Consider the following 9,659-nt stretch of genomic DNA (forward strand, 5'->3'; position numbering starts at 1 on the left):
AATATAAGTTTCCTAAGATCTCCATCAGAGCTGCCACGCTATGCAGAGGTCTTAAGAGGCACATCACTAATGAGTATTTTGGGAAGAGTATATCTGACTTGTATGGGCTTCCTGAACTCCAGACAGCTAACTATACATTTAGTAGCCCTGTGAGATTCCTAATGTAGAAAAACTCCTTTTAGTAACTGGATTGCCCGCAGCTGACCAAAAGCACAATCCATCCTCCCCTAGACCAACAAGTGTAAAATTCGGAGTTTCCAGGCTAGCCTATTTTAGAATCATGAAGAGTCAATAAATAAATCACTACAAAGGCAACTAGGAGAAGTAATGTGTCCCAGTGGCTAGTGCACCAGACTAGTATGCAGAAAGCCCAGGTTCTAATCCTTCCACGTATGACCTTGGGCAAGTCATTTTGCTGCTCTGTGCTTCAGTTTCCCTACTGTAAAATCGTCATAATGATACTGACCTCCTTTGTAAAGTGATTTCATATCTACGTACACACTGTTTAAGTAGAACTGGGTATTATTAAGTTTAAATCACTGGGAAGAGGGTGCTGTGATAGTATTATAGTCAAGTGAGAAACAAAAACAGCAGCAAAGAAGCAACTTAGAGCATGTCTGCAAATCAAGCAATGCAGGGAATATATATTTTTTCTTCTCCATTAAAATTCAAAGATATTTTACAAAATTAATAAAGACAGACAAAATTTATATGCTAAGAATCGCATACCTCAAGTGAAAATTCAAGTAAGAAATACATTATGGAAAGCTCACAAGACAAAAGTCAATATTTTTACAAATATTCATTTTTGAGACATGGAAAATGGTGGGAATAGAGATGCAATTGATTTAAGAAGTACACTTACAGAAGATGGTCTAGACTCCTTCAACCTTCTAGAATATATTAGTCCAGTTCCACTTGGTAATTCTACCTGTGGGGAAAATATTATATAAAAAAAGTTTTTCAGCACAAACAGCCGACAGCTAGCATAGTAAAACAAATACAAAAGTCTGAGCTCTTGGCGAACGCTTGATCCTTTAAAAAAAAAAAAAAAAAACACTACTAGGAGCTACAAAAAACTTAACAGAGTGGAGAAATACTGATCCTTTCTTGATCAGTTAGGGGCTGACAGCAACCTTGGACCCAAGAAGAGCAAAAATACAGGCCTACAAACATAAAACAAACTTTGACCATGCTAGGGCTCTTTAGGAATGATTTACAGGGTTGCAAGAGGACAGACTGTCTTAAGAATATATTACTATCAGTTATAAATCAAGGGCTTTTTTCTTTTTATTTTCTATTAAATTTCTCTCATAATTTCTTGTTAGTAAGTTCCTCTTGATATGTTAGCTGCTATCAACTCTATATTATTTGTATGCAGATGTGTTATCACATAATTGAAGACAATGCAGTTTTGATCAACAGCATTTAAAAATATACACATTTTCTGTAGTCAGAACCCTTCAGACTATATAAAATGGTACCTTCTCATTTCTGCAAAATATTATACACACAACTACTAGAGGGTTTGCAGAAATCCTTTTCTATTAAAATACCACTGGCCTGCTAAACATAGGATTGTGAGTTCAATCCTTGAGGGGGCCACTTAGGGATCTGGGGCAAAATCAGTACTTGGTCCTGTTAGTGAAGGTGGCAGGGGGCTGGACTCGATGACCTTTCAGGGTTCCTTCCAGTTCTATGAGATAGGTATAGGTATATCTCTATATTATTTGCATTTTTTGTACTCAATGTGAATAGCAAGTGATGCATATTGCAATATTTTCAAGAAAGGCTACTTTGCAGACACAAACAAAACAGGGAAGTTCTCAGAAAACTAATACAATACTAGAAGTGGTGATTGCACTTAAAAATATGGTTAAAATCTCTATTCTGTTATGTTATCTAACAATCCATACCACAAACAATATTTTTCTATGATGAATATTTTTCTCTACATTTTAGCTGCAGCATCAAGCCTTTAATTTCTATTGTGTTGAAGCTCAGAAACTTGGCATACAGGCTCAGCAAAAACTATTTAAATCAGTTGTTCTTGTTCCAGACATTAAAGAAAAAAATGTCTTGATCACAAATGTTTTGTCATGCTCTAATTGACAAAGGGGGGGGGGGGGCGTAAAGGGTTAAAAATCTGGATTAGATACTCCTCTGGAGTAAATGTGCATAACTCCAGTGACTTTAATGCAACTATGCCAATTTATATCAGCTGACAATTGAGCTTGATACACTTTGGAAGCACTTACTTTGCACTGTGAAGAGATTTTCTGCTTCATTTTAGTAATTAAAATTAAAGGTATTTAATATAGGCACATTATTATCTTTCCTAAACATACCTTTTACATTGTAATTAACATTAAATCCTGTAAACTGATATCAGTAAAAGCGTACATCCTATCATGCACATAATAGTTCCATTCACATATCAGATTTTCTTTACTAATAAGACAAAGATATTATGTTGATTTACTATTTTTACCAAGCACAATCAAAGCCTCTAGCAAACTTTATTATGCCATAATCACAAGCTGAAAATTTTCATTGATAAGCCTGATTTTGTCCTCATCCTAAAATACTTGAGTCATTTCTACTTTAAATTTTGTGTTGTCTAAGCAACAGAGTTTTTTGGTATCTGATTTGAGGTAATCTGGATACATCATTTTTGAGATAGGGAACTTAGAAAAAATAGATGTTAGAAGAAGCTGCCAAACTTCAGAAAAAAACAGCTTGCTCAAGAAACTTCAAATGTAATTTATTTAAAAGGTCTTGCTGAGATCAAGAGCACAGGGCTAACTTTACAAGTGTGCAGCCATACTTGAGAAGTTACTCATGGTTGCATTGGAATTAGAATGTTTCATTGGGCTCCAGCGGACTTTGTGTGTCATTTGGCATTCATTAAGACACCTATTTTTTAAATTAAGTCTTTAGTCCTTTTCCTTGAAAAAAAACAGCCTTCAAAGTCTAAACATATTACCAGGAAGTTTCAGTGATTACTCTGAAAACTCTTCTTTGTCATTCTCACAAGCTGCTCTCTTACCAATACACTCCAGCCACTGACAGTCAGAGCTTTACCTCAATTACCAGTTGCTGGCATCTTCTCCAGTCATCACATTGTATAGATGGGGACAGGCAACAACGGAATTTTCATTCTCAGTGCAGTGTCCTCAGCTACCTACTCCTACCTTCAGTGCTGTCAGGAGAAACCCCCCCATATCCTAAGTCAGCAAAGGTTCCCTTCACTCTTCCTTGAGGAAATAAAGTCCCATCGACAGGAAAGTGTCTCCTGAAGGCATTTCTGTGTGCTGGAAAGATTCCAGGAATAAGAACCCCCTGTGCCATACTTGGCAACAGCACTGGCGGGAAGAGGAAGTGACTGTCCATCACTTCCATGTCCCTGGCAGCAGTCTGGTCTCACTGGGGTTCTCTCAAAACCCAACATGGAAGCTACTGTACATCTTTGCTGATAGAATCTCCAGTGCTTCCTTGAACAGGGCATGCTGTAATATTTAGAATTATGCACAAGAGATGCCAGTGGGAGCAGAATCTTCACCAATACCTCCTTGTCTAGAGATCTGCTGCCTCCACCTGCATGGGAGGCCCTGAAGATTTTGTTGCTATTCGTCTCCAGCCCCAGCCCCATGCAGAAGGTACCAGCAGAATATACAAACACGCACCATAAGCAAGGACAAGTAGAATTTTCACAGCCACACACAGGAAGGTCAATGACATGTCTTGAGCCAAGACAGGGAAAAGATAATGGACCCCAGAAAAAGGGGACAGGAAAAGCTTAAATGGGACCTCAGAAAAAGACTTAGAAATCATGGAAGTTATGACTGCCATGAATACCATTACTAGGGCCCTACCAAATTCATGGGCATGAAAAATGCATCACAGATGGTGAAATCTGGTCCCCCCCCCCGAAATCTGGTCTTTTGTGTGCTTTTATCTGATAGTATAGAGATTTCACGGGGGACCAGTGTTTCTCAAATTGGGGGTCCTGACCCAAAAGGGAGTTGTGGGGGGTCACAAAGTTATTGGGGGGCAGTATTGCCACCCTTACTTCTATGCTGCCTTCAGAGCTGGGCAGCCATAGAGCGCTGCCGGGTGACCAGCTCTGAAGGCAGCGCCTCGCCAGCAGCAGCGCAAAAGTAACAGTGGCAATACCATACAATGTGAGCCTTACTTCTGCACTGCTGCCTTCAGAGCAGGGCTCTCAGTCAGCAGCTGCCACTCTCCAGTCACCCAACTCTGAAGGCAGCAGTGCAGAAGCAAGGGTGGCAAAACCATACCATGCCATCCTTACTTCAGAGCTGGGAGTCCAGGCCCAGCCCACAGCTGCCACTCTCCAGCTGCCCAGCTCCGAAGGCAGCGCTGCCACTAGCAGCAGCTCAGAAGTAAGGGTAGCAATACCACAACACCCCCTACAATAACCTTGCGACCTTCACACAATTCCTTTTTGGGTCAGGACCCCTACAATTACAGCACCATGAGATTTCAGATTTAAATACACTTCTACCCCGATATATCGCAGTCCTCAGGAGCCAAAAAATCTTACCGTGTTATAGGTGAAACTGCCTTATATCGAACTTGCTTAGATCTGCTGCAGTGGGACCCCACTCCCCCCCCCCAGAGCACTGCTTTACCGTGTTATATTCAAATTCGTGTTATATCGGGTCACATTATATCTGGGTACGGGGTGTAGCTGAAATCATGAAATTTATCATTTTTTAAATCCTATGACCATGAAATTGACCAAAATGGACTGTGAATTCGGTATGGCCCTAACCATTACAAAAATTTGGCTGTCTATGCAATACAAGGGATGCTTTGAGATTACAATGTATTACCACATGTACATATGGGAAGCAGTAAGGCAACAGCCAAAAGAGACGGAGTATCAGAATAAACCATAACAGGCAGATGGACTCCTATTTCCCTAGTGACTCCTGTAGACCTACAGAGCTCCTAAACTCACCTTGGCTTCTCTCTCCTCTATCATCAGGTCAGAGTGCCTGAAGTGTTCCCAAGTTCTGCAGGAGTCACCAAACACTGGCAGATCCTGCAGTCATTCTGGCTCCCTAGTCAGCTTCCTTGAGTTATTCATTCCTTATCTTGATTTCCACAGCAGTTCTAGACTTGTCTCCCTGCTGTTTTTTTTTTAAAGTAGGCAGCAGCTGCTAAACCATTCCTAGAGTTTGTATCAGGCCCATTGTTTCACCAGATATAATAAGCAGATCTGCAGAACATCAATATAAGAGTCAAAGTATAGAGTCTGTTTGAATAGTGATATGCTGAGGAAGCAAGTTATGGAGCCTGGCTAAGAAGCAAAAAAGACCACACAAAATTAAGCTCCAAAGGGCTCCTTGGTTCCCTAGCTGCCTGAATATCAGTCTTCTGCAGATGTTAGGCTATCTTGCTCCCTGTCTCCCAAGGTATAAAAGCATTTTTTAAAATGTGTGTAATATACACAAAAAGAAAATTCATAGATTCAAAACTTTATTAAAATGGAATTAATGTTAGGAATACATCTCAGTAATTTAAGTGTAAAAGCAACCTTACAAGAACACTGCAATCATCAAAAAGCCATTAGAACAGAGGTGGGCAAACTATGGCCCATGGGTCACATCTGGCCCACAGGACCCTCCTGCCCAGCCCCTGAGCTCCTGGCCCAGGAAGCTAGCCCCTGGCCCCTCCCCCACTGTTTCCTCTCCCCTGCAGCCTCAGCATGCCGTGCCACTGGCACAATGCTCTGGGTGGCAAAGCAGCACAGCTGCAGAGCCGCAGCCTGACCCAGTGCTCTGTGCTGCATAGTGCATGGCTGGCTCCAACTGGGCTGTAGCTGTAGTGCAGCTGTAGTGCAGAGTAGCTGTAGTGCCGCCAGCCATCGGTGCTCCAGGCAGGGAGCAGATGGGGTTGGATAGAGGACAGGGGAGATCGGGGTGGTGGTCAGGGGGTGGGGGTGTGGACAGGGGTTAGGTCAGTCAGACAGCGGGGATTGGGGGGGGTTGAATACATGCAAGGGTCCCAGGGGGCAGTCAGGAAGGGGGGCAGAGGTTGGATGGGCAGGAGTCCCGGGAGGGCCATCAGGGAATGGGGGCGTTGGATGGGACAGGAGTCCCGGAGGGGCATCACAGGGCAAGAAGTAGGGGGAGGATGGGTGAGAGATAGTGGGCAGGAGCTGGGCCATGCCTGGCTGTTTGGGGAGGCACAGCCTCCCCTAATCGGCCCTCCATACAATTTCTGAAACCCGATAAAGCCTTCAGGCCAAAAAGTTTGCCCGCCCCTGCATTAGAAACTCAAAAATAAATAAATCAGTGGATTTAAAAGAAACCCAAACACTGGAAAGTGTGGAAATACAGTAGTTTAAGTGCTTTAACTGTGACATTTAAATTTAAACTTTACATTTAGCGGAATTAGCATCAGAATTTCCCATTATGTAAAATATACCTGGTAATCATAAATCGTAACAGCCACAGAAGAGACCAAAAGGAGAAAATGTTTCATAAAAGTTTTATGAAATCTACAGTTTGCTGTTGTGACATCTTACATTTGGAGACAAAACCAAGTTAGGAGAGGTTTAAAGTGCAGTGTTGAAAATGTGCACCACAGAGGACTGGTAATTTGCCTTATCACAACGCTAGCTTCATTTAATCCAGTGCTTTCATCTAGCTATATAAATATATATGAATGAACAGGACCTAATAAGTGTGCATACAGTAGGTACATTATCTCTAAGCACAAGGATGCCTGTATGTGGAACATAGCATCTTAATCAAGAGAAGAGAATAAATACCTTCAATTTACTATTTATCTAGCTACAAATTTGTAAAGTACATTATTTTCTGTTGACAGCATATGGCTGCAAAGGAAACAGAGGTCAGCATAACAAGTTCATGATTAAAACTAAATCATTCCATATTCGCAGGGCATTGGTACGGAGTTAAGAGAATAGGAGCTCCTTAGCTGTAAATTTTCATGCTTTCAAATGATAGAGGTTTCTCTGAAGTTTTATTATAACTCTGAATTTTGAATTATTCCTTAATTACAACATTTTTGTAGTTTTTACTTTAAAGTTACTCATATGCACTTTCTACCTTCACTCCACCTTGCAATTTTTATATTTAAACTTCCATAAATTTCACTATTCCCCCCTCAATTTCTCTTTTCTGTATTTACCTCCTCCACTCACTCTCTGCTTTCTCTTTGATAAGTAACCTCTGAGGTTCAAGAAAAATAAAATCATTTCTTCCACTACATTTTTCTGTAAAAGAAAATTATCGCCAAATGAATCAAGGATTTTTACTCCAATTACCATCTAATAATTTTCTTGCACAAACTACATCCACATAAAGAAGCATCAGCATGTTCTTAGATGAGCTGACCTCAGATACATCAGTCTGCTAAGTATAACCAATTATAACTGTTTTCAAATGCTGCTCATTCCACACAAAAAAGTGAAAAATAACTAACAGTCAGAAACAGGCTACTTTTAAAAATAATTTTTGAAACCATATGTATTAGGAATGGTCCCTCAACTTCCTTTAATAGTAGATGTCAGTTGCAAAGGTCAAAAGCTGACAGCTGTAGCCTTACATATCAGAGTCCATATCTGCTCCTTTGGTTGTTGGTTCTCTCAACCAGTGCTCAGGTCTCCGACAGATCCCTTTTCTATGACTTGATGCAATGTTTTATAGCCACCAATTCTCATGGCCTTCCTCCCCCAATACAAATCTTCCTCCTTGCTGGTATAGAAAACAAAATTACATAACCTACCCCAAAACCAATTTTGGATGATAAACGTTTACATAAAGAGGCATACATCTAGAGATCATTAAAGCAAGTCTCCCCTCAGATTGCTTAGTTCCCAGATTCTTCTTGTCTACCTGTTCGGGATGTTACATCCCTGGTGTGTCTGTCCCATTCAAGGATAAACAGAAACTAGACACTCCATGTGCTCTTGGTTCCCCTACACAGGGTGTTGAAAGATATTGAAATGAACTGGATTTTTTGCTGCACAAGTTTTGTTAAACATAATGCTTCCAATTTTCAGCTATCACTCTCCAAGCAGAAGCAATTGTGAAATTGCTAAACACATTATTACTCCAAATCTAACACCAGTGCAAATTCTTTATCACACTGATTTACAGCAGTAACATGTCAGTGTACAGTAAAAATACCATACTATTACTGTACTAACATGTTACCTAGAAAAAAGAAAATATATAAAAATAGTCTACACTTTTGTAGCTTCTTACATTAGAATGCTTAACAATGCTTCAGAAACGTTAATGAAGCCTCATAATGGCCCATGCAAGGGAGGAATTAAACCTACTTTTATTACAAATTATGGAAAATCTCTATTGCAGTAGGGCCTGGACTGGGCTGGCCTTTATGCACTATATGCAAGACACTATTAAAAACATATCAGAAACGTCAGCCCTATAAGTGGGATAAACTGAGGCATTGCGCTAGGAAATGCTTTACTCAAAGTCAAACAGCAAGCTGGGGGCAGAACCAGCAACAGAATTCAGGAGTCCTGAGTCTAAGTTCCTTCTTCCAACTACTAGGGACTACTGCTTTCCCTGTTTAGGGCGCACTTTTACTGCACAAAAGCCCCTCCGATTATACTAGTAAAAGCCAATGGAAGAGAAGTTTAAATCCAATCAACTGCGCAAAGACAGACTCCTTGTGTCTGCATGTAACTCAACCCAGAACTCTACCTCAACAAGCGCTGTAATCGCTTCATTTCAGTCCCCCAAACGCGGGGGGAACCGGAGTTTCGGCTCTTTCTCTTGTCGGCCACCCAGCAGCACTGCGGCTAGTGCCCGTCCGGCTCTGACACTCACATGCTACCCGGGACGAACCGAGCTTGGGGCAGCCGCCTTCAGCCAGCCCTTGCCCTGTAAACGTTGGCAGTACAAGGAGGCGTCACCCAGCAGGGCTCGCCTGGGAAGTGCCCTGGACGCTGGGGCAGACAGGAGAAGTGAGTGCGGCTGGGCTGGGGCATCTCTGTGCCCGCCTGGGCGGTCGGTTCGGCAGCTGGTCCCGGCTGGCTCCGAGGCGGGCGTGGGCGCGCGCTCGGCCAGGGGTTGCGGCCCCGACCCGGGACGTGCTGCAGGGACTCGCGGAGCGGACCCGTTACCCGCTCCAGGGGCTGCCCGGGAGCGCCGCGAGGCTCCCGGCGCACAGCCCGCAGCGAGGCGCTGCAAGCCCCGGGCACTAGGGCAGGAGCGATGCCGCCGTCGCTGCTCCCCCGCCCCCGGGCACCAGCCCCGCCTGCGTTACCTGCGGCTCAGCTGGGTGCAGCCAGCAGCTCATCCGGGACGCGGCGCAGCCCGGCACCAGCTGTGACAGCGGGGCCGCCGCCGCCTATTTATGGCCGTGGGCGAGCAGCTGCCGGTTGGCGCATTCCGGGCGGGGGCCGCTGCTCCGCGCGGGGCAGGGCACTGGGCCGGTCCGAACCGGTTGGAACTAAGGAGGAAGGCAGAGGCGGACGGTAGGGGCGCTGCAGCCGCCGCCGCCCGCCCCGGGGCACGGAGAGCGGCCGGCGGGAGAGCCCTGTGCGGGGCTGAGCTCTCCGGCGAGGTGCGCCCTCCGTGGGCGCGCCTCAGCTGCCCCCTGGCCCCTAGTGTCACTTAGCCCCCACC

General features: G+C 43.8%; 1 protein-coding gene across 5 annotated transcripts in view; it reads right to left on the reverse strand.

Annotated features, from left to right (window-relative positions):
- SLC16A9 (solute carrier family 16 member 9) overlaps positions 1-9,395 on the reverse strand; it is a 37,723-nt gene extending 28,328 nt beyond the window's left edge. For 2 of the 5 annotated variants that reach the window (XM_050958609.1, XM_050958605.1), the window contains exons 1-2: positions 9,298-9,395; positions 866-931 (exon numbers count right to left, since the gene is read on the reverse strand). The gene's annotated coding sequence lies outside the window, so the exon portion shown is untranslated. Of the gene's footprint in view, positions 1-865; positions 932-3,194; positions 3,423-7,605; positions 7,631-8,732; positions 9,002-9,297 lie in introns of those variants that run through there. The other 3 variants (XM_050958607.1, XM_050958608.1, XM_050958606.1) reach the window with 3 other exon arrangements.
- Between the last annotated feature and the right edge of the window lie 264 nt (positions 9,396-9,659).

Source organism: Gopherus flavomarginatus, chromosome 6 (genome assembly GCF_025201925.1).
Source record: "Gopherus flavomarginatus isolate rGopFla2 chromosome 6, rGopFla2.mat.asm, whole genome shotgun sequence".
In the NCBI taxonomy this organism is placed as follows: Eukaryota; Metazoa; Chordata; order Testudines; family Testudinidae; genus Gopherus; species Gopherus flavomarginatus.